The 24268-nt window shown below is 33.9% G+C and overlaps 2 protein-coding genes across 5 annotated transcripts in view; one reads left to right on the top strand and one right to left on the bottom strand.

Annotated features, from left to right (window-relative positions):
• The window catches only part of IMMP2L (inner mitochondrial membrane peptidase subunit 2), a 467825-nt gene that overhangs the window by 238048 nt on the left and 205509 nt on the right, over positions 1 to 24268 (bottom strand). The window lies entirely within an intron of this gene.
• The window catches only part of LRRN3 (leucine rich repeat neuronal 3), a 33317-nt gene that overhangs the window by 3535 nt on the left and 5514 nt on the right, over positions 1 to 24268 (top strand). Inside the window, exon 1 of one of the 2 annotated variants that reach the window (XM_035544187.2) lies at positions 10472 to 10608. The exons of the other annotated variant lie outside the window; for it this stretch is intronic. The gene's annotated coding sequence lies outside the window, so the exon portion shown is untranslated. Of the gene's footprint in view, positions 1 to 10471; positions 10609 to 24268 lie in introns of those variants that run through there. 2 annotated transcript variants of the gene reach the window in all.

Here is a 24268-nt window from a genome sequence, read left to right as displayed (position 1 = left end):
CCCCGTCCATGTATTTAAGCCCCCATATTACCTCAAAAAGAACAGTAATTTTCATTCTAAAAATACAATAAACAATTAAAACCCTTTCCTTTCCCTTTTTTTTTTTTTTTTGAAGGGAAAATGTCAGTAGAATTTGAGAAGAAACAGTAGTGACAGATGTCATTAAAAAGGTCATTAAGCACATTAGTATTAATAGAAAATCAATACTTCTCATTAAAACTGTAATGTAACTGTAAAACAAAATTACCCTACCTTTTACTTAATCAACTGACCAATCCACAAACTGTTAAATGCCATTCTTGTGAAACACTGTTCACAAGAACATTTCTTAATGCTCTTGATGCCAAAAACTTTATTGAAACAAACAGTATGAACCTCAGTGTTATACACAAAATCTAAAAATGACGCCATCGATATCACCACAACAAATCTATGTATGATGTCATCAATGTCACCAAAAGAAATTCCTATCCTCAGCTGACCTGAACTGATGAAGTTTCATTAGCACAGCCCATGGAGCTGTACTCATCTGCACCAGAGGAATGCATATTGACACTATGGATGTCAATAAAGTCCTTCCACACTGGGCTCTTTTGGAGTAGCTGAGTATGCCACCTCCTGAGAAAGAGCACTTTCATGAGGGCAAAACACAAACTACTTTCACAATTTCACTTGATCTGACTACCCTATTCTGACAGGATTTCCTATTTTTATACATGGAAGATGGTACTAACATGGAAGATGGTACTATATAATAAATCTACCATAATAAATTGAATAGTAAAGGAATAAAGAGAGTCAACATGTGCACATTTTCTTTTCACAATGAAGACATGCTGTAACATGCTGTAGTCATACATGGAAAATTATATATCATTTTATAAATAGGATTATATTTGTCATGCTCATTTACTTCTATTTTATGATTTCTTGGCTTTAATTTACAAAGTGTTTGGAAGAACAAGCTACAGATGGGCTCTCACCCCTAGCATTCCCAAACCTGTTTACTGGTTTGTTGCAAAGCACAAATTGCACGGACATTAAAATGAATGGAAAGCTTAATTTCATAAACACAGATTTATACATTGCATTCTTGAAATGATTATCATTCATTTGGAAATATTTCTTCTTCACCAAAGATTTGTCTCTATAAAACTTTCAGCCAGCCTATTTGCTGTAACTGCTTGGCCACAAGCAGTAATGCTATAATTCAAAGGAAATAAGATCTCTGTACTCCCATTATTTCTATTCATCTGCTGTATTTATGGAATTCATTAAAATATCTGCCCCAAATTTAATGGTAGCTTAACTCTACTGACCTCCGATTTAGAACAGAAACGATTTTTTACCTCTTTTCTGCTCTCAACTCCCACAATTCTAGTCAAACTGGGAAATGATTTTTGACAACACTGGCACAAAAGAAATCATTTAGCAGTTCCCTTTCCTGTACTTAGAGGCAAATACTGCAAAGCTGAGTGAAATGCTATAGGGATTTTATTTATTTTTTTTCAAAGTATCTACTGATTATTAGAATTACCCCAAGAATCTTTTACGAGAGGGTTCTTGTCATGCAAATAACACTCTGCAAGGAAATACTCCAAAGTCTAAAACATGTGGTAGAAGAAAGGTAAAAATACCTGTCTTAAGTTTAACTCCACAAAAATTTCCCTGGCTATTTTTTAGTTACCGGTATTGGAAAAAAAAAAATAAAAAAATGATTGTTTATACAATTCTCTGCCTAGGGATCAGACAATTTCAGAAATTGCCTGTTGAATAAATTACAGAACAATAATCCAGAATTATCACCAGGTAATAGAACACACAATGAAGAGCAAAGATGTGCACTAAGACATTTTTTAAATCATCACAACATAGCCATCATCCTGGGGAAAAGAAGATGAGTCCCCTAATAGTCTTTACAAAGGCAGTGTAATGGCAACACAAAGGTCAGAAATTGCCAGGGCTCTTCTAGAGTGGTGTTGAGATGTTCAAGGAAACCCCAGCTGACAATCAGATTGGCTTTGTCATCCTGGTGCTAAAATGCAAAGTCATCCATACTAAAGACAAACAAAGAAATATACCCCTGACTTGGGAGGCACTTAAATAACTGCAAATGTTTAACTTGTTCCCTGAATAAGGATAAACACAAATGTCTCCTCGTTCTGCTGCATAATACCACATCTCTGCTGAAAACAGATATATATTCATGCCACTGTTTATATCATATTTATGTGATTTATTCTGTACCTGAAGTCCTAATAAAATTGTTCATCCTGAGAGGGATAATTTTTATGCGTAAACAGAGACTTTTCTCAAACATTTTAGTCAGTGTCACGGTAGCAGTAAATCTACTAGAGACATTTATTCATTTTCTTCACCCTAAGCTCATTCCTGTGGCCACATTCTTTCAAGCCCCTGAACTTCCTCTCCCCTCTGGAAAGCAGCTATCTCTTGAGGTCATGTCAAGCATCAGCAATTGCAGACGCCACTTAACAGTGAGCTAATTCCCCATGTTTCTACCAAAGTGCAGAATTACCTGCTGAGTTTTCCACCCCAGCTAGCTCCATGTTGCTGGCCAGACGAGCAGAGAGACAGGAGAGCCCACTCCAGCCAAGACTCATGCGGGGCCGCGCCTCACAGAAAAACCTCTTCCCCACCATGACAACCCCTCCAAACCCACCACACCACATGAAACTGCCATTTCACACGTCCCATACAGAAATCAGGTAGTCTTTCAAAAATTCTTCCTCCCTCCCAAGTGCAAAAGTGTTTCAGAAACAGTACAATGGGTTTATTAAATATGCTGTTTCCCCTTAGCAAGTTCTAAACCAACAGAAAAAGTCTTTCAGTATGAAAAATAGAATTACAGCCAAGTAATTTCATTACCCAAGTGTAGCTTGAGGGATGTTATCTGCATAACTCCCATTTAATACCAGTTTATAACAAAGCACAGCTATTTATTTAGGTTACTCTTGAAGCATAAAACTCTAAGTTTATCCTGGATACATTCAGTGTACTACACCTTTTCACATATCTATTTCTTTTTACAATGGATACGCCATATTAACTTTGAAAAAAGACAGCTGAGGCTGTACAGTAGCTGTTTTATGACACTCTCCTGGAATCCAGTAATTTCATTGTTCACTCCATTTTAATTTTTTTGGCCAGTTACTTACTGGTAAGCACAAACACAATGCTAAAACACTACAGCACGTGAGAGAAAGGAAAAGATTAATGCCTATTATGTCAGTTTACAGAGGTATCATTATGAGGTGAGAGAAGACAAAATTAGGTAATTGCAAATATAATCATCTGTAAAGCTAGAAATGGTTGTCTGAACAGCAATTTCACCCAGCACCTATAATTCAGGTAACATACCCTCTTGAATGTTGCTTTGCTATGTAGTCATCAACACTCTGTCAGACAAACACACGTTTTCGGTCATTCCATTTTTATTGTGCAATACAGGACAAAAAGGATATTCAGCATATTATTCTAGGGTTAGACTCTGAACTCCCAAAACACATATGGAAAAGTATACTGCTCTTCAAGAGCAGCAGATAAGCTGCTGGACTATTTTTCTTGAGCAGAAAGAACAGCCCATGAATCTGAGGTACTGCACAGCACTGGCCCTACTTTTTTCACTTCCACAGGCCCAAAAGTAACGTACATATTGTACGTTATTGTACATAGTATTTGTACGTATTGTACATAGTATTGTACATAGTATTTGGACATACACCATACAAACTTGATGCACACTCAGATAAGAAGCAATCCCCTTAGATATTAGTGCATAGCCTAATTTTAATAGGATGAACTTTCCTGAATATTTCAGTGTTGTTACTGGTAAAATAAAACCTAAACTTGCTTTCAATAATCCAGGGTTCAGAACAAAGCCTACCACAGCCTCACCACTGCTCCATTTCAGCAGCAGTCAGGAGAGCTAGTGTGTTTGTGTCCATGCTGGTATAGACACTTCCATGCCTTTAGAGCATGGTAAAACAACTTTAAGATATAGGCCAAAGAAAATCTGGTTAAAAACTCACGTTAGCTATAATTTTGTGCCATTACCCAAAGATACTAAAACATAAATTGCCCTCTTATGTACCTCTAAATCTGGTGATACTGTATATTGCTGCTGATTTCTGTTCCATACAAATACCTCAGTAAAAGCAGGCTGGATCAAAACCATCGTGGGAGCCTCAACTGAAATTGTTATCTTTTATTCTTTCTTGATTTTTTGCTAATTGTGTTTGTTTCTACTTTCCCATTAACATTGTTTTAACAGAGTTATGTGTAAAAGTAATTATAAGAGACCTATCTGCTAAAAACACACAAATGAAACTGTTACCATTAAAATTTCCATACTAGATAGAACAATCCAGAAACCTTTCACAGATGGTCCTCAGAATTGCTATCTTTGAGTGTAATTTTACTTCCATTTGTGGTAAATGGCAAAATTCCCATCGATGTCAACAGATGCAGAAGGGATTTGTAAAAGCTTTTTCTCTTTGCTTTTTGGTGCTTCCATCATGTTTCTATCCAGAAACATGAAATTCATCATGTTGGATCACTTCTGCTAATGCCACAAAGTAAAAGATCCTTGAGACCTTTTCTTGTTTTTTTAGAATAATCCTCATTATTATACATATTATGGCACAGCCTCTATATCTAAAACACCTAGATGGAGATCCAAAACTTTCTGAAAACCAGGATTTCAGATGAAAAGGAATCTACTTCGCCAGCTCCAAAAACAAAACAAAACAAAACAAAACCAACTTTGGAATCAGTCCGTATCCCATAGAAAAGTTGGCTAGGTAGTTTTTTGAGCACCACACTGAGAGACCCTGGAAACAAGCTGAATTCTTGACTTTGGGTCAAATGAAGTTTAATTAAGCAGAATTACGGCAAACATTTTGCAACTACTGTACATTTTGTTTTGCCTGTGTGATGAAACAGGAATACTCAGAAACAACAAATGGCATATCATCAGTCTTGATAAGGAGAAGCAGGCCTTTTCAATATTTAAGACAAACCTTACTTTGAAATGTAACTCATGGAAAGTAAATTGATGTTCCAAAATGGAAACATATGGTCCCCCTATTTCATATCTCACTCGACTGTAGTTAGGCATTTTTCCATGAAGAACATCAGTGCTTAAATTGTCAGTTTATTACCTGGGAGTAAGCAGAATAAGATTAGGCAGTTTTTAGAACTGCCATAATCAATTTACTTGGGGGGGATGGGGAGGTCTATGGCTAATTAGCAAATGTATGATGAAAGTACAAAGATTTGTTCAAGCAGCATGGACATCAAAGAAGTACTCTTACTGCTATTAATGACAGGGGTATGAGTTCAACTTCTCAATCATTCAAAGGAGGGACTTCCAATAAAGCTTTTGCTCTTTATTGTTTTGTCTTAACAGATAACTTGCAACTAAGATTTTTCTTCCAAACTGTTCATGATTTGTGTCCTATCTTCTCCAGTTCCATTCTAGCCTCATGTACCTTCCTCTTGTCCATTAATAAGTTTGATCCCTCAGAAAATAAATGTTCATATTGAGATATTCAGATACTCAGATCTTTGCATGTTTGCTGCATAAATCCATCCTCTCCAGCCTATCAAAAAGATGTCTAACACAGACATTAATGTTTGCCTATTACTTATAGAATGCTCCATTCACCTATAGTTAGCACATCTCAGTAATTCTGTTATTCTATCCATGATCATTATTGTCACACTGGGCAATAAAATCTTAAAGCAAATGAAAATAACAGAATTGTTTCTTTTTACATAATTTGACCTGTGCTCTCAAGCTGCTAGCCCAGATGTCACTGACATTATAGAGAAAAGATAGTCTTTTTTTTTTTTTTTTTTACCATTTTTTAAGGTATTTTAAAGAAATAGGCCCATTTTAATGTCTCCATTTCCAGAATTAATTACAATAGTGCATTTTAAGGATAGAAACTATAATACTTACAGCTTTTATACTATATAGCTATATAGCTTCTATGATTAGGTTTCATTTCCCACTTCTACATCTATTACTTATGCTGTTCAACAGTTAGATTTAGAAGCTGCTCTAAAAGGATTGTATTATTTATATAGTACAGTACACCAATAAAAAATATGTGATTTCATTGGAAAAATATTGATTCAAATAGAATAGAACGATTTTTCTTATAACTGTATTTGCCTTGAGGGTTTTGAAAGTGGAAGTCAGAGAAAGGTTTTTTTTTAATTTATATTTAGGTACTTACATAAAAGAACTTCCTGTAATAAAGGTGGATTATTATTGTTGTTTTAATTTTGATTGTCAGTGCTGCAACTGTCTTCAGAGGCTTCTCATTGCAATCCAGATCCTGCTGCCTTTTTAAAGCATTTAAATATTACCTTCTCCAGGTATCATGTAACAGTAAAACCATAAATAGAATAAAGAAGTAAAATTACATGAAATTTCAAAGATTTAATTGCTGAAAGATTAAATTCCCCATACATTGTCCAAATTCTCAAGTGTGTTTAAGGTCCTTGGTCATCCTCTCAGCTGAACTAAAGTAGAGCTCCATCAGTGGAGTTACACCAACACAGGTATTTAAGTTTACAACAGAAAAACAAGACCTTGCTCTTTTACGTGTTAAAAAAATCTTAAACTTTCTGTTTTTCAAGTGTTACTTTTCATCACTGCGTTGACAGTTTCAGATGCTTACCAGAAGTTCACAGAAAGCATGAGAAATCTTCCCATTTACTTAGGGTGGATGTGGATTAAACTTCTGTAGTCCTTGTTTTAAATGTTTTACATATCAGTTATCCCAAAAATGTCTTGTGTTGGTATGTCATTATATCAATGCTAGCAATAGCAGAAAGACAGAGAAAACACTACAAAAAATAAGAAGAAAAAGAAGACTCCCCTATGTCAGTGGGGTTGGAACTAGATGATCTTTAAGGTCCCTTCCAACCCAAGCCATTCTACAATTCTATTAAAAGTTGATAAAAGGTTTATACAATATATATATATATATACATATATAAAACTTTACCTTCCATGAGCTGATCTGACATAAAAGCAGACCCTGCTTTGAGCAGGAAGTCAGACTACAAATTTGCTGAGGTCCCTTCCAACCTGAAGTATCCTATGGTGTTATGATGTTTTCAGTAGAGGGGCTTGCTACTTTGCTGACATGGGTGACAATTTACAGTATCACTGTCTTCATCGGAGTCTGCTTAGATGGCTCAGTATGACTGCATTGGATGAGAGTAATTAAGATGCTACCAGAGGTGGAAGGAACGTTGCTAATCTCTACACGCTTTGAGTTCGGTATCTCATCCAGTGGTATGGAACTGAAAATTTTGAGAAGGTGGACAGTCTGATAGACTGCTCACAGCTACAAAGAAAATAAAACTGATTAAACATGAGGCAATATTTGCTTTGTTGTTAACCATCAAGACAAGGGTACCTTGATCATATCCCAACAGATACAAAAACAATTCTTTAAATGCCCTCCTATTTTGTTTTAAATTGTTAAAATAACACAATGTTTATTCAGGTAACAGAAAATATCCATTTTCTCGTAGGGGAGAACAATTCCCTGGAGCTTTACCACCTTAGTCTGTGACCCATGTATTTCTGCTCAGCCAGGTGTTCAGTGTATTCCACAAATATGATGCTGAATATACTACAGATTTATAGACAGTCTTGAAAATACAGCATTAACAATTGTGAACAAGAATTAACATAATAACCACTTCATGTTAAGCTCTAAACTTCAGCTTTCAGTTCCTAGAGTGGTATTTTATTTCATGTAGTGAATATATTTAATCTGTTTCACTCTTTACATGATATAAACCTGCAACAAGTTTCACAAGAAGGGATTCTGCTGAGAAATCTTGCCTGTTTAGAGTTATTATTTGTGCTGATTTTCTCAGAGTTATCTCCAATATCAAGATCCACCCAGTAATTACTTCTGCCAGAGTAATTTAAGAAACATGAACTGGTCAATTAGAGTCACTGAAAATTTAGAGAACACTCATATAGATGGTTAAATGAACACCATTTTTAGTCCTAAGCTCTAAAAAAAAGACAGGAATGTGCAAATGATGATGAACTAGAACAATGCTATTATACTACATGTAAAACAGGGCAGAAATTAGCTTCAACACCAAATTCCAGAATTTGATCTGGTGTTATCGACTATATAAGACAGCTTTTTCAGTTTGAAGGTATGAACATACATAAAATCATTGTAATGAGATTTATTTGGTACTAGGATTAGAGGGAGGGTCGGGAAGCCCTTAAAGTATTTTTCTTATAAGAGAATACATTATCTGTGTAGATAATTTGCAACTCTGTTCTTTACAATGAGTAAAAGCTACACTTTCATAATGTTTTTTTATGGAAAGTACTCCTGCAAAAATTAAATTATATTGTTTATATTAATCACTGGTATTATATCAAGTTACTAAACCAATATCCCAACATGAGTATACTCTAAATTCAGAAGTGTAAAATGCAATGAAGTTTTAGAAGCACCAAGTGTTTCACCAAAATAATACCAACATAGTGCCATTAACTATTTCTTAGCTATGGTCTTTACAAAGATGCCTGACAAAGCCTGCTTGTTGCCATTAATGGGGTTAAGTATTTGCATGTAGTTCAAATCTAAATGTTAATGATACAATTATTTCCTCTTACAACGATGCTTTTCTCATTATGCAACAACTCACGGAATTCATTACCAAACACGTTTCAAAACAAGCACAAGAAAGTTTCCCTTAATAAGAACTTCTGTTCAGGCCCTAAACCGGGCTCCTCAGTGAGCAGCAAAATCTCAGCTTTCTAAATGCCTTCTGGCTCTCCACTGATACTCATATTCAAGATAGATGCTTAATGGAATTTGACCGATTACAACTCACATTTAAGTGAATGAAACAAGTTTTAAAATTAGATTTCATTTCTGCTTACACGACCTGATAATCACACCCAGAGAACATCATCATCGCTTACACTACTCCCAGCTATATCTTATTGACAGTAAGTATAGATAGTTTGACAGGGCAAAAAACAGTTTAAGCTGAATGCTTAAATTACTCCCTCAGCCAGGCAAAATACAGGAGTACAGAGAAATTCAAGGTAAAAGCTGAAACAGATCTAATTCATTGTTATGTAAATACTATGGAGGAAAACCATAAAAAGCAAATTAAGTATATGAGGCTGGATATGACACTGTTTTCCACACTGCCATTTTACACGTGTTTTATTCTTGGACTTTTTTCTGCATAATGAAAAAAAATTGTTACCCTGGCAACTGCCACATGTTACTCCATTTATTTCTGAGATACAGAGCAGTCTATAAAAGAATAATACTGTTCACTTTTATCAGGATGTCTCAACGCCACAGAGAACTGGGAACTAAGCGTCACAACACATACACGGTTTTCCCCAAAGTTTCAAGAAGACATATCAAAGAAGGAAAAGCTATATATTTTGCATTTATCTTTTTGCAGTCTCATTTTCTTTATTGCTTTATGTGTAAATGGGAAGCAAAGATTAAGCATTGTGTGAGGAAGGATTCATATTCTGCCCAATCTGACAGATGTTTCCCACATTCTCTTTTTATTACAGCTCTAGTGTATTTCTATGCCATATACCAAATGAGTAAAACTTTCATTTAATGATGTAGGAGATGCCATCTTCCAAAGAATAATCAGAAGGTAGATCTCCAACTCCCATCACCTGTCAGGGGTTAAGGTTTAGTTCAAAGTAAGAATTAAAACATTTCACAGGTAATCTTTAATTATCTGCCCTCCCCGCCTAAATGAAGTGAACTCTGTTATATGCTTAGGTGCTATATAATTTATGGAGAGATGCCTCAGAATAATAATACAAAACTACCAGCATGCTTAAAAGGGAGCCATCTGAAGCCAGCCATTAATGAGCACACATTAAGGAGAATTCTGTCATTCTTCTGCATTTTGAAGGCTGGAAAGAGGCCACCTGAGGTCTACAGCCCAGGTCCTGGACACAGGCCTTTTTCTGTGCAGTCAATATAAACTATGAGTCCTGCCTCAGTTCCGTAAGTCAAGCCAATAATCTTAAGCTTTTTGTCCCATCTCCCAGTTCATTTTTTTCTGGATGGGACTTTGGGATAAAATACAGGAAAAAGCTTGCTTAAATACTGATTCGTCATCCAAAATACATGACTGTGTCAATTCAGATAATAAAAATATTTCTAAATTTGTACTTGAAACAGAATAATCAAAAATTAAAAACTTTGGATTTAAATAAGCATTTGTATGTTTGAATATTCTTCCTGACAGCTATTTTCACAAGGTCTAACAAGTAAATGCTGCTCTGCCTATTTTGTTTGTCTCTTCTGATTTCTTCTATATCACCATGCACCTTAGAAGCTGAGGAACAAAAAGAAGTATAAAGAAGCCCAGTTATATTTTCACAAAAGGAGACTTTTGTAAAACATACGAAGGATGGCATTGGCTAAAACTGAATTTTGGGATTAGATTGACAAGAAAAACAACAGTGTTGCAGAAGTCATGAACAGGTCAGAAGTTCTGAACGGGTTGAGCAGCGCAGGAAACTCTTAGATTGAGAAGGTAAACTAACAGAGGCTAAATATGTATTTATGCTTTGGCAAGAATGCAAGCTACAGGTACTTCAGATATTAATGCAAGCTTACATTGGTGAACTGGACAAAGATCAACACATTTGTTTCATACAGACCACATATACCTACGTACACTGGGCAGTCCAAATGCTGAAAACACACGCCTCCCTTTAGATACATGTGCTTTAAAAATATATCACAGATAAATAAACACAATAAATTCAGGTGCAATGTTATCCTAGTCCAGAATACACACACATAGAAGTGATTAGATTCTTGCAATTAAAATCATTTACCTTTAGTAATGCGTAATTTATTCTTTTGATGCTTAGTCTAATCAAACTACAAAAACAGAATAGTGGGGAACATAGAAACAGACTTTTTTTTCTATTCCCTTGGGGCACAATATAGAGCAATCAATTGTAAATTAATTGGGGAAAATTTGTGTTTTGCATAGCATAAAGAGGCAAAACGTTAATTCACATTCATTTGCTTAATGGCATTTCTAATATGTTATGCATGTATGCAGCCTAGTTCTTTATATTGAAAAGCAAAACAATTACCAAGGATGTAAATACCAATAAACCATAATCTACATATCTCTTAAACAAGTAAAACTAGAGTCAAACTACTAGAAAATTTCTACACTTCTATTTGAGTGTATCAAATCCTCCATCAATTAATGAGAATTTATAAATATTTTATTACATTTAGACACACTTGGTATAGATATGTAAAACCATCCATGACAGCACAGAGGTTGTATGTTGTGCGTTCTATCTGCATGAACGCTTTCAAGTCAGTTCTAGCTCTTCATATATTACTTACTTTATTTCTTATATAAACTTAATATCTGATCCAAGTACTCCTTCAGAAGAAACTAATACCCTTTTTAGTGGTATATACATCTAGAAATTGTTCTCCTTATTTTTAAACAAAATCCTGCCAGTGTTTTCTCTTGTATTTGTACAGATAGATAAACAGATAAAATAAATATATGAAATGCAGGGGAACAACACTTTATGGTTAAAGTTTCCAAACATGTTTTCAAGGGAAAACAAAACCACATAAAGTAATAAAATAAAAATAAAAAGCATTTTGCATTTTATTGGCCTTAAAAAAATAATTTTAATTGGTGACTTATTGAATGAGATTCAATAAATGCCATTCTTGCTCTGATTAAATGTCAAGGCCATAGACATGCTATTAAAAAGCAAGTGAGCAATAATTTGGTGTGTATAATGACCGTTCCAGAGGATTTATCTGTGCAATACTTTTCTATTCTTATCAATGAAACATCCTGTTCTGGTATCTTAAACTGTAGCTTATTTATTATAGTATGTTTTGGTTTAATAATATTTCATTTTTATTTATAACAATGGAAGCAAACTGATACTAACTTAACCTGATTGTGATTAGAACTCTGTCAAAATCTTATTGCTTATACGAAAAACAGTGCCTTGTGATTTTTGCTTCTTGTATCATGGAAACAAAGATTTGAGAACCCCAAATTTCAGTTCCTGTCCTCAGATAGGGAATTTGATCCACCATTTCTACAGCATTGACGAACCATTGCAAGAAGATAGGAAAAGTTGTTTACAACTCTGTGCAAGACTAACCTCCGGTGGTATTCTAAGCCAATGTGGTTATCTCAGTAAAGTTTTGCATGACTCTGTATAAGTCTAATCTCCAGAGACACTCTAGGTCCATGTGGTTATCTTAGAAAATGCAGCTCATCACCACTTTATTCTGTAATCTATGCCTAACCAGACACAATTGAGCCCTTAGGAAATAATAGACTTTTCTGAGTGGCATAAAAAGCACCTCTCAGCAGAAAAAAACACTGTGCACTGGACCACTCTGCAAGTTCCTTGTATGTAAAAAAAAAAAAAAATAATCAGGAAACAGTTCACAAGTATTTGTAGCATTTTTAGAACCTATGTGTATCACATAGGAAGTTAAATATAGGAGGAAATAATGCAAGGTGACTGAGAATTTCTGCATCATATCTTAGAACAATATTCACATATATTTTCACACATATAATTATTTATAAGAAAAATAAATTTATAATAAATATATTTATTCACAAATACATTCTTTTTTTCTTCTTAAACTTGTTTCTATGAATAAAACCATATTCACATAAAAAGCTGTTCAAAATAAATTTGGGGTCTATTATTGCAATTCTTCAGCTGCAAAGGAAATTATGGTTTGGATTCAACACAGTTTATAAGAAATAATTTTTGGAAAAGTGAGTCATTCATTTACAGAGTCACTCCAACAGAATGCATTACAAAGATTAAAGTTACACAGATTAAACAGTAAACTTAGAATATCAAACAACAACTATTGTATTAATTCAAATTGCTTATATGCAAAAAGTATTGCAAAAAATATTTAGAAGTCATAACCTGTTTTCATGCGATTTTTGAATGGAGCAGTCGAACTTATCAATTAATCATTTTCTGTTAAAATCCATTATCCAGAACTGGTAAGTGAACACATGACAGCACGCTGCAGAAAGCAGGAAACACTGATAACCTAAAGAAACATAGAGCTTTGACTACAATTTGAGATCTTTCAAATTATGCGTGATGAAAGCTGAGGTCTGGTAGGAGGCTGATGGCATGATAATTGCTGTTTTCACTTGCCTCTTTTGGGCATAAAAAGGATTGAGAAGTCTAATCTTGCCACATGGGTCTCCAAACATCCATTACACAGATAGCTTCAGCCTGAGCAAAACAAGCCCTCAGACTGAGGAAAAAAAAAAAAAAAAAGAGTCCTCAAAGGATATATAAAATAAATGTTTTTTTTTCAGTGAAGTTCTGCTATTCATCTAGTAGAGTAGTAGTAGAATCAAGTTAAAATCTATTCATTTTTACTTCTAACTCAGTTAACTTCCAAAGATGGTGAGCAAGAGAAAGACAAAACCAGAAAGAAAAAAAAGAGATTCTCTTTTCCCCTCATCTTACTCTCCTCTCTGTCTCTAGCAGAGAAAAGCTGAGTTATGACTGTTTGCACCTATAGTTTTCATAAAAAAACAAAGCTTTATTTTGGTACTATATTACCAGTTTAAATTGTGCTTTTGCGCTCAGAATCGTAGGTATTAAGAAGGAAATCAGCAAATTCCTTATAATTCCAAAGCTATTTTACAAAGCTAAGCAGCGTCTAAGATGACCAAACTGAAACAAAACAACAAAATAGTCATAGCCATGACGAAGAGTATGATAACTCTTCTTACCAAATACTATTCATTTAAACTATGAAACTGACTGACAAGAAGACTGTGAATGCTACATATCAGCATCTCCCAAATCAATATGTGCAAGGCTGGGAGATATGGATGGAGCTACCTTAAATTGATTTCTCATCAATAACTATTCTGAATGTTTTCCAGTTACAAAATTAAATGAGACCACAATTAACCTTACCTGGATTATAACATGTCCTAACTGCTGAACACTCTATATGGATCCTCCTTTCCTATGGCCAATCTCTTCGACTTTATCTGACGTCTATTTTATGAAGAAATGCATGTGGTATTTCAGGCATTGTCAGTGCTCCCATTAGTATTGTCACATCAGACAGAAAATCTGATGATAATAATTTTGAACATAACAAAGGATATTTAATAAAGACTGTACTATAACAACTGTTACAGTGGAAGGATGTTTCCTGGTAATTACCTGCATTTCTCTGTTACCTATCTATACAATCCGCCTAACCCTACAACATTCTTTCTATAACATGCAGAAGCAGAACACAAACTTTACAATATCAAACTAGTATGTGCAGCCTCTGGAATTAAGCATTTTTCTCAGTGAGACAAATTTGCAGTTTCATGCTTCTTAACTATCTTTTTTTTTTTTTAAAAAAAAAAAAAGAAAGCAATTAAAATTGTGTTGAAAAATAGTTTGAGAGTGAACTTTTGTAACAAAATATGATTGAATCAGTAGCAGGAATGAGCCCATTCCAAAACAATCTGCTTAAACTAATTACCAAACTACTGAAGGCTAATCATGTCAAACCTTAGAAACTGCTTGAAATATATGGTATTTCACAATTGAGCAAATTAAGCAGAAATATTTTTCATTAGAATGTACAGGTTTATCTTTCAGGGATCACATTTGTACACAATCTACTATTTTATCTGCAAAGGAAAGCAAAATAAATCAAATCAAACCTTTCAATTCAAAAAAGAGTTATTGGGTTGCTGTAGGACTGTGTGTTCTGTAAACTACTTCAGAGAAGAGACATGTTGCCCCTCTTTCCTTAACAGCTCTAGAAATTGATTCCACATATAAGGAAGAAGTATTTGGGGACATCATCAGGAGCCTTTCTGCTTGAACAGAATGTAATTCTTTCTTCTCTGACACACAGTCACAAAGTCTTATAGCAGTGCCTGAAATTAATAAAACCCAGGAGGTAGCAAGGAAAAACAGGAAGAGGAACAAATGAAAGTCATAGAGACTTCTTCAACTAAGCATTTCCTAGGTTATCATTTTGGCAAGCACACAGCATTATAATAATATTGTTCATCCTAAGATAAAAAAAACAAATATAAGTGCTTATTAGCTGAGCTTAGGTAATTGTTAATATTTTGATCTGCAAATATCAAGTAAGAATTGCTTATATCCAAAATATCCTAGATAATGTCTTATTTATTATAGCTATGATAAAGCACACACAATCCTCCTGGAAATACATTCAAAAATATTCAAAACAGGAATTCTCTTGACAAAAAAAAAAAAAAAAAAAGATAACAGACCAAGCTACTGTTAACACAACCTGCTCAACCTGTTGTGAAATCTTTTTGGCCGGGCACAGATCCCTACCTGACAATAACCAAAAAACAAGCTTCACTTTATCTTCATCAATATGAAATTGCAGTCTTCCAGTATTCTTTCAAGGTAATGATAGATTTTTGTAACTAAGTGTCTATGTCCCTACCTAGAGTAGATTCTGCACCTTTCATTAAAAGTTTAGGTTGGTGAAAATGAGTTTTCTATGTCCATATGGCTGTATAAACCACAAGGACATTAAAAGGAATTAGACATCCTGACTGTAAAGAGAGCTCATCTCAATAATTTTTCATTGTTTTGTTCCAAGACAGACCTTTATTAACCAATGAAACTGAAACCCAGTTTTCAAGCCAAACATTTTTATGGCCTTCAGAGTATTTTCCTTACTGCTTGTAATGCAAGTCTTGATCAACCCTAAAAGCCTGTTCCTGAAGGACTGCCAAACAAAGCTATTTCACCTCATATTTGCTATAACTTTCTACTTATTACTTCTGTAACTTTCAAATGTTTCCTGGATTCCTCACATTATCTCTTCTGTCTCATGGATGACAGGAGACAGAAAAGAACATTCTGTCACTTTCAGGGAAATGCTTTCAGGACTTTTCAAGTTCTCAGCCATTCAGATGTGTTGCTTTACTCGTTCATTTGATTCCAGAATAATGTCAACCTTTAACCAGTTGAAAGTTACCAGATGGCACTGGAGATTCAGAACTCGAATTTCAGGAATACATGACAATTATTCTTGATAACCAGTAATGAAAATTGAGCCAGAGATAGGGTCTGAAAATAAAGAAGTTAGAATGCTCACACTGCTCTGTACTCTATGTTCCAAATTATAGAAGTCAAATCTAGACTTACTTTCAAAATCAGCACTGCCCACATAAAAATAGGATATCATAGTAAGGACAATTTAAAGCATACTAAGGCAAACTTAACAACTGGTGTGGATTTTGAACTTCAAATTATTTCCATGCTTTGTTTTCTTAGGATTGAGAATATTAAAGCAATTTAAGGTGACATTTCCATGCTCATTAACAGAGGACATAGAGTCATTTGCAAGGAGAAAGACAGGTGGTTTATATCTTCCATCATTATAATACTAAATAAGGTGACACCTGTTGCCTGAAGGAAGGATAATTATCCTGCAAGAGAACTTATACTGCATATTCAGTTCACATTTATAAGAACTGGCAGAAAAAGCCACACAGCAAAGCTAAATTATTCTTGTTTATCAGTTTAAGCTATGGTTAAACAACTTAATCCCCAATGCACATTTATTGGTATTGGCCTTTGTACTGCATCAGGTAATGCAAGCAAGTAGGTCTGTTATTGGCCTTCACAAATACCTGCATTACCTATTATTACACACTACTGCAAGAAAGCAGACTTACATTACAATTTTAGAGTATCACCTTGCCACCTGCACCTCTTCTTTTGAGATAGTGGATTAACTTTTGAGATACTCTCTGCCTGGTTTCAACGGCCAGGGAAGGACCAAGTAAGAGAGAAATCAACCCTTCCAAATGTCATAGAGAGTTGATAACGTGTTCTTTGCTTTAAGTTTTTCCATGGTATATGTGTACTTTTCTTCTCTGAAACACAGCAACATGTGTGGTTTTAAATATTGCAGATTACATGGATGCCTTTAAAAAACTCAGGTATAAAAAAAAATCCTTTAAAATAATGGGAAAAAATAGAAGGACTATATACTGGGGAAAAATGAGATGGGAAGGGTGCCTCTGAGTCTACACATGCTGGAGAGGTACAATGGAATCAATAAGTTTGCAAACTTGGACATAAATTATCTTAACAACATGAAAGGAAGAAAAAAATTGAAAGAAGATACATTTAGTATATGATTATAGTATATGATTATTAGTATATGATTATTGAGCTGTAGTGCTATACGTACAAGAAGGGACACTGTACTTAGCTTAAATGCTTCTATTTATTTATCTTGTATTTATCCTTTTTCTTCTGGTCCTATTTTGAAAAACAAATCATAAGAAGAAAATAAGATCTGCATTTAAATGTATTCATTTCTGGGGAAATATGAAATGAACCATGATAATCTTATAGTGTGGATTAGAGCTGACGAATGGGTCATAAATACAAAAAAGCAATAATTTCAGGTCTGAAAATAATATCAGTTTTTTAAATCATGTAAAAAAAAAAAACTTTACATGAAATATTAGCAATGAGATGCTCAACCAAGCAAAAACTGTAATTAAAACTAAACACAAATCAAAATACTTTCTGCAATCAGAAATGAGTATCTCTGTGAGGTAATTTATGAGTATGCATAAATCACTCCAATGGATATAAAACACAGCAGAAAATAGGATTGCAAGGATTATGTCCTAATCCTTACAAAGAATATTCTGTTTTACACCTTGTCAGTTTTTGCATCCTGAAAAATTGTTTTTTTCATCAGTCCAAATCTCTACACTGCCTGAAGAATATTTAAATATATATATATATATATATATATATCCACTTCTGTTGAACAATACATTGTGAATCTGATTCCACAGGTGGCTCAGGATAAAAGTAATCACCCCATATATTCATAATTATAAAGTTAAAGCAATTTGGACTAAATTGCTGGGAAGATTCAAAATATAGAAAAGATTATCACACCCACTACTGGCTCTTCAAACATATATGTATATATTTTACTCAGGATTTTCCACTAATTCCAATGACAATATTTTTTTTTCCCTTCGTGGATCTTAAACCACATTCCATGCAGTATACATCAAATACAGGCTGAGACTGTATCAGGATGCTCCTGATACAATTGTATTCACTAGGCCCTTTTATATCTTTAGATTATTGTCATTTAAAATCCCATCCAGTGTGCACTGTGTTTGGTTGGTTGGTTGGTTGGTTGGGTTTGTTGTTAGGTGTTTATTTTTTTAGGTGTAGGGGCATTTACCTTGACATGATGATATCTCAAAACAAATTATAAATATAGCAACAACTGAAAGGTGAAAACACTAAACATTTGGAGTCTACCATTAAAGATTGACGGTTTAAATTAATTCAGGTCTTTCAAACCTAAATCTTTGTTATTGAAAAATTATACAAAGAAATTACATCTCCTAAAATTATCTTCCTTACTATTATGCTAATTTTATTACAGTGACCTTTTTTTCCCATGATAAAATTAAAAAAAAATCAAAATAAATTCACAAGGAAAATATTATGTGATAAATACCGCCACTATCTTTCTTTGCCTATATTACAACCACCTGAGCACACCTGCTTCTATGTTGTAGGCATGTTTAACATTTACATTGTAAGAACCACAAAATAAAAATACAAAATGCAGACTTTGCCAACAGCTCTGCTTGATTTTGGCTAGGATTCTTTACTAGTCATATGTATTATGGGCCCCCAGAATTGGTGTGGTAGCTTTCTAGAAAATCCAGCCAAAACTGGTCTAACTCATCTTTAGTTCTGGCCATCTGCTTGGAGCATCTGGTAACTGGGTACATTCACCCACATCCAGAACGTGATTGTTCCCTTGCCAACTATGTGCCTAGGTAACTGCCAAAATGTGCTTTGCCACTACTAACATGACAACTGTCAAAAAGGAGTTGAACATGTACGGATGAATCTAAATTAAACTAACATTACTTTCCCAACTTACAGCAATATTTTTTTTTTTAACATAATTGCCTGGTAATGGCAACAACAGATAACCCACTTACACAAAGAAACATTTCTGAGGGTAGGAACTATAACAAGGATACAAAAGATTTAAGTACCTTGAAAAGTTATTTTCAATCTTTTTACGATTTTCTTTGACAACTAGAAAATAGATATGTAGCTTTATTTTAGAAATCAAAACAATTAATTGTAGCAATAAAAAAAATAGAAAAAAATCAGAATTATACATTCAATATCTGATTTTTGAAGAAGAAGTAAAGAAATCTGATTACTTTGAGGGTTATTTTATAATTAATCCAAGTCTATAAAGTTATTACATGTAGTCTAACTGACAAGCACTGAAATTATTACAAGAGGATTTGGAATGCTATACAAGGAATCAGAACAGAGATGATAGATTATAACAAAAATGGAAAAGAAGTGCGCAACTTCAATTGAAATTCATCATCTTGTCATGTAAATATAATTTTCTAATATCTCTGCTCACTCAGAAAGAAATACCTGCATATTATTTTGTGTATTTCATGTTAGGAGTAGTAGCCAAAAAAAAAAAAAAAAGGTAACTAATTGATGAAACGATGATTTCCTTTACCCAGTATCATCGCACAAACTTTTCATCCTTTTTTGCCATGCCACTTGTGAAACTGTCAGATTTAATAAGTCAAAATAAGTCAAAAGCACATGAAAAAGAAAGTTTCAGTTTTACAGACTGAAAATTTAAAAGAAAAGCCTGGAAAATTTATCCAAGATCATGATAGTAAATTACTATGCCATGGTTAAAGGAAAAAAATAAAACCTGGTATGTTCTGAGATTGTCATGGTGACTTCTCTTTCCTTCTTGCCCTGTCATCTGTCGTCACTTTTCCTGTATTTGAATTGTAAGCTCCATGGAATACAGATCACAATTTTGTTCTGCAGTGAGTTAGCGCACAGGACGGTGGTCCTCATCCACCACTATGGCTCCAATGCACAATGCTGCAGTCGCAACCGGTGCCAAATTTAGAATAGTAACAAAATTATGTATTATTTCTGTTATGCACTGTGATTATGATTGATAAATGCCTTGCTTCACATGCAGGTGGTCCCACAGTTATCTGCCACTCCATGGTCAATGATGCTAATCCAGTTTAAAATCCATTAGGAAACAAGTGCAATATCTTTTCCATTATCAATTTTTTAAAAGGTTTTACCAACTGTTCATTCAAGTCCTTTTAAAAGGTTTTCTAAAATAAAATGTGTAATAAATTCTCACATATCATATATTAATATTCCTTTGGCTTCCATTTTACTTTCTTGTACATACTTTCAACATATCTATTTTTAATCTATTTTTAAGGCTTTGTGCTTTATAATATCACAAAGTTTGTTTAATGTAATTTGTAACTGATACAAGAGATACAACTACAATAAGTTCTTAATGAATTGTATATGTTGGTAATTCCTCTGATATCTGTGAAATTGTTTCAACATAGAGTAAACAAGAGCACAAGGATAGTAGACCAGACTCATTTAATGAAGGAGAAAGAGTAAATTTCACGTGGATCTATCTGATCATAATGTTTTTATGAATTTATTTTTATTTTTACATTAAAGTAGACTCAAAGCACATAATGCCCATGGATGCTAAGAACTTTTAATGACGTATAAAATCATGCCATTCTTATCTTGTAGCGTCTATGGTGTGAGAACTTGTTCTGTTTTACAGACATAATAAGCATCTTATACTTCTGGCTTTCGCCCAGGAAAATTTATTCCAAAAATGAAAAAAAAAAAAAAAAGTATAACAAGTTCACAAAATAAACACATGCACTGAAATAAATATATAAATATTCAGACACTGCAAATTGCTTCTAGTGTTAAATACAAGTAGCTTTGCCATTTCCTTTGCATCTTGCACTTACTGCTATACAGAGCAAGCCTGAAGTTCTAAAAATCCACTATTAGAAGAAAGTAAAGTAGATTTTCGTAATTAAAACAACATCCCAACAGTAATTCCTAGTCAAATTTTTCAAACATGTCCACGAATTTTAGATACTCACTTTTGAGTTTTTCAGACTAAGATTCTAAAAATCCAGCTATCATCTGATACTGTCACCCACCCAAGTTGAACACCTCAAAACTGAGACTCTCAGAAACACCCATTCGTGTTTCAGTGTGAAACTGTATCTTCGCCATATATAACAACAGAAAACAGCAACAGTGTATTACAGTTAACTGTTAATTTGCACTTGTTAATTTGTAAAGAGAAAAAGGATTCTGTATGAAACTCCTTGCTATGGAGTGTGGAATGAAAGCAAGACTCCATATTCCTTCCAGCAGAAATTCCTTCCATTTTTACAAAGCCTATATAATTTCCAGCAATTGTATCAGACCATCTAGTAGAGCATAGTTCCAGAAATATCTTATTTCAGGACAGGTTCTCTTATGAAAATCTACTGTATTATCTTTTTGTACTTTAAAACTAAACTTATATTTATTCCTCCGTCACAGACTCCACACTTATTTCAACAAAAACATCCTAGTTATGCAGGGGAAAAAAAAAAAAAAAAGTACCAATTCTTGAACTACTTCAAATAAATAAGTTGTTGCATTTTTTTTTTTTTAATCAATAGTACTGTAATAAAAATGCCCCAAGAAAAAACATCTTTTCTATTTTAATCATTCAACAAGCAAGGAAGAAGAACATCACAAAAAGTGTCAGAAAAATACTAAATTTTCAAATGTACTCTGTATAACTCCATGATTCTGACTTTAAAAAATAATAAATAATAATAATAATAAACAAACAAACAAAAACTAAGTGCTGTAACCACAGTCAAGTGAGGAATGAAATCTCATCCCCAGTTTTTGGTTAGTTGACATTTCCAGGATTTCTGTCCACAGAAATGCTCAAAGTGGTTATAATGACAAGAACCGAGAAGTGGCTCTTTCAGTTGATGTTTTTGAAAGGTAGCTTTGTATGAACAGCTGTGTTTTCAAAATGCTTGCCACCTCTAAATTGGTCCTTGTGAAGTGAACTGTTTGCCTTATTGCCAGCAGGGCACATTGCAGTGTAGCTGCTGCATTTTTAGTTTTTATCACTGTCTCTGTAACTGCTGAAGTGGAAAAGAAAGATTGCCAAAACCTGACGTGTTTCTTTTCCTTTCTGCCCACTCTGACTTGGTTTTTAGCTGTCTGTTGCTCCAGTGACGAGAAACATTGCTCAGTTTATTCATTCACTGAATGTCTTTTCCAGCTCAAATAATGGCGATACCCTCTTGTAAACCAAGGCTCCAGCTGTCAGTAGCAGTAAACGAAACAAACCTAATTAAGACATACCAATCATTGTCTACACAAGAGATAATTAGGTTGCAAAAAGTCACACTTACCAAAGAATCCAGGGCGTGTCTTCCTAAAAGCAAGAGGTAATACCTTACAAGCAAGAGACACACCGTGTTTAATAAGACCATAACTATGGATTGAATGTAACAGGGATGAACTTCCAGAAGAAATTAAAGAGTCTCTCAACAAAAATTTAAATACTTTATGATAGAAGTTATAGCACAGAAAAACAATAATAAAATATTGAATAATTATTACTACTAATAAGCAATAGTAACATTTTAGATGCAGAAGCTATTTAGGCTTTTCAATTGCAGACAATAGGAAGCAAACCACAACATTTTATCCAAATGAAGAAATACATGTACAATCAGACTGCTAATAATAATTTTTCAGTGCACTCAAGTAAAGACTTTTACATCAAAGACCCTAAAACTACCGTGCATAGCTCCTGCTGCTGCTTGTGTGAAAACACTAATCCCACAGCTCAGCTAGCAGGTGGTAGTTTGCTGCTGAGACTCATCTCTACAGGCTTGGCTGTTGTGCATCATAGTCAGCACAAGTTTTAAGAATCAATTGCATCACATCAAATACATTGAATCATCATCAAAATCCACTAAAAAGAGCTATAATAAAAATAGTGTTTTTATTTAACAGATTATGCTTACGTAACTGCAGTATTTGAATTATTTTGTTTGTTTAGAAAAAAAAAAAAAATCTACTTTTGCACAGGAAGCCTCTATATGTAAATCTCAGGTACCTTAAATACTATTCCAAGGAACAGGACAAATGACCTTCAGGTTCTCTTTGTCCTCTTTACTGGTACCTTTAAAATTGGATATTTGAAATGCAAAACTTTCACATAAAGCTCCAGATGGTACAAAGCACTTAGCTTTAAAGCACTGGAAGGCATTAATAAAAATTCTGAAAGTCACAGTTAGTAAGAGTATTCCAATTTAATCTTTATTTACTGTTATCAGTATATTAATGAAGAAAGGGAATCAACATGTTCCCAAAGTTCAAAGTATCACAAAGTTAAATGCTTATTTTCCAATATAAACATTTATCTCTGTGAGGCTGCAATCTTCAAGGAAATTGAACTTCAGTTACAATTTATAGTCTTGAGTGCAAGATAGCAGTTTACATGAGGTTTATTTTATTACAGTAAACTGCAGCTCACTTCCCAGTTCAAAATGGTTTGTACACATCTCAAAGTTAGAAATTAATTACATACACACAGGAACACAGACTCACACAATAAATACAACCAGTTGACATGAGCAAAGTCATACTGCCTAACTTCATTTTGGGTTTTGATCTCTTCAGATGGGACCAGAAAACTTAACATCAGTAATCCATGCTTTCTTAACATTTTTGTCAACATTGTATATTGAAGATTCACAAAATAATACTATTAGAAACAAAAAGACCAAAGCAAATGTTTTGCCATCCAAACCATCCTACACTGTTTTTCCTGTGCCTTTCACTGCTTCTCTCTTTTTTTTTTTTTTTATAGTGTCCCACAAGCCACCATGGATGCCCATACTGCTCTAGAAATATTCTTTTATTCCACACCTTGAATGAAGTCAATAGCAAATCATTTTTATATAAAATAATACACAAATATAACACTATTTAAACCAAAAAAACTTTCTGAAGTGAAACAATGTATTTCAGAATGATGACTCTGTAGGCTTGGAGAGGGTGAAAATTATTCTACAATCTGTTATTCAAGGCACTCAACCCCAGTGAATATTTTATACGTGGCAGAAGCACTTCAACTGGAGAAATAAGAAAGATTAATGCTAGAACACTACAGGAGCTTGAGCTGGTGTCTTATTAGCTGAA

The sequence above is a fragment of the Cygnus atratus genome, chromosome 1 (genome assembly GCF_013377495.2).
Source record: "Cygnus atratus isolate AKBS03 ecotype Queensland, Australia chromosome 1, CAtr_DNAZoo_HiC_assembly, whole genome shotgun sequence".
Taxonomy (NCBI): domain Eukaryota; kingdom Metazoa; phylum Chordata; class Aves; order Anseriformes; family Anatidae; genus Cygnus; species Cygnus atratus.
This window is presented reverse-complemented; position numbering and strand designations above follow the sequence as displayed.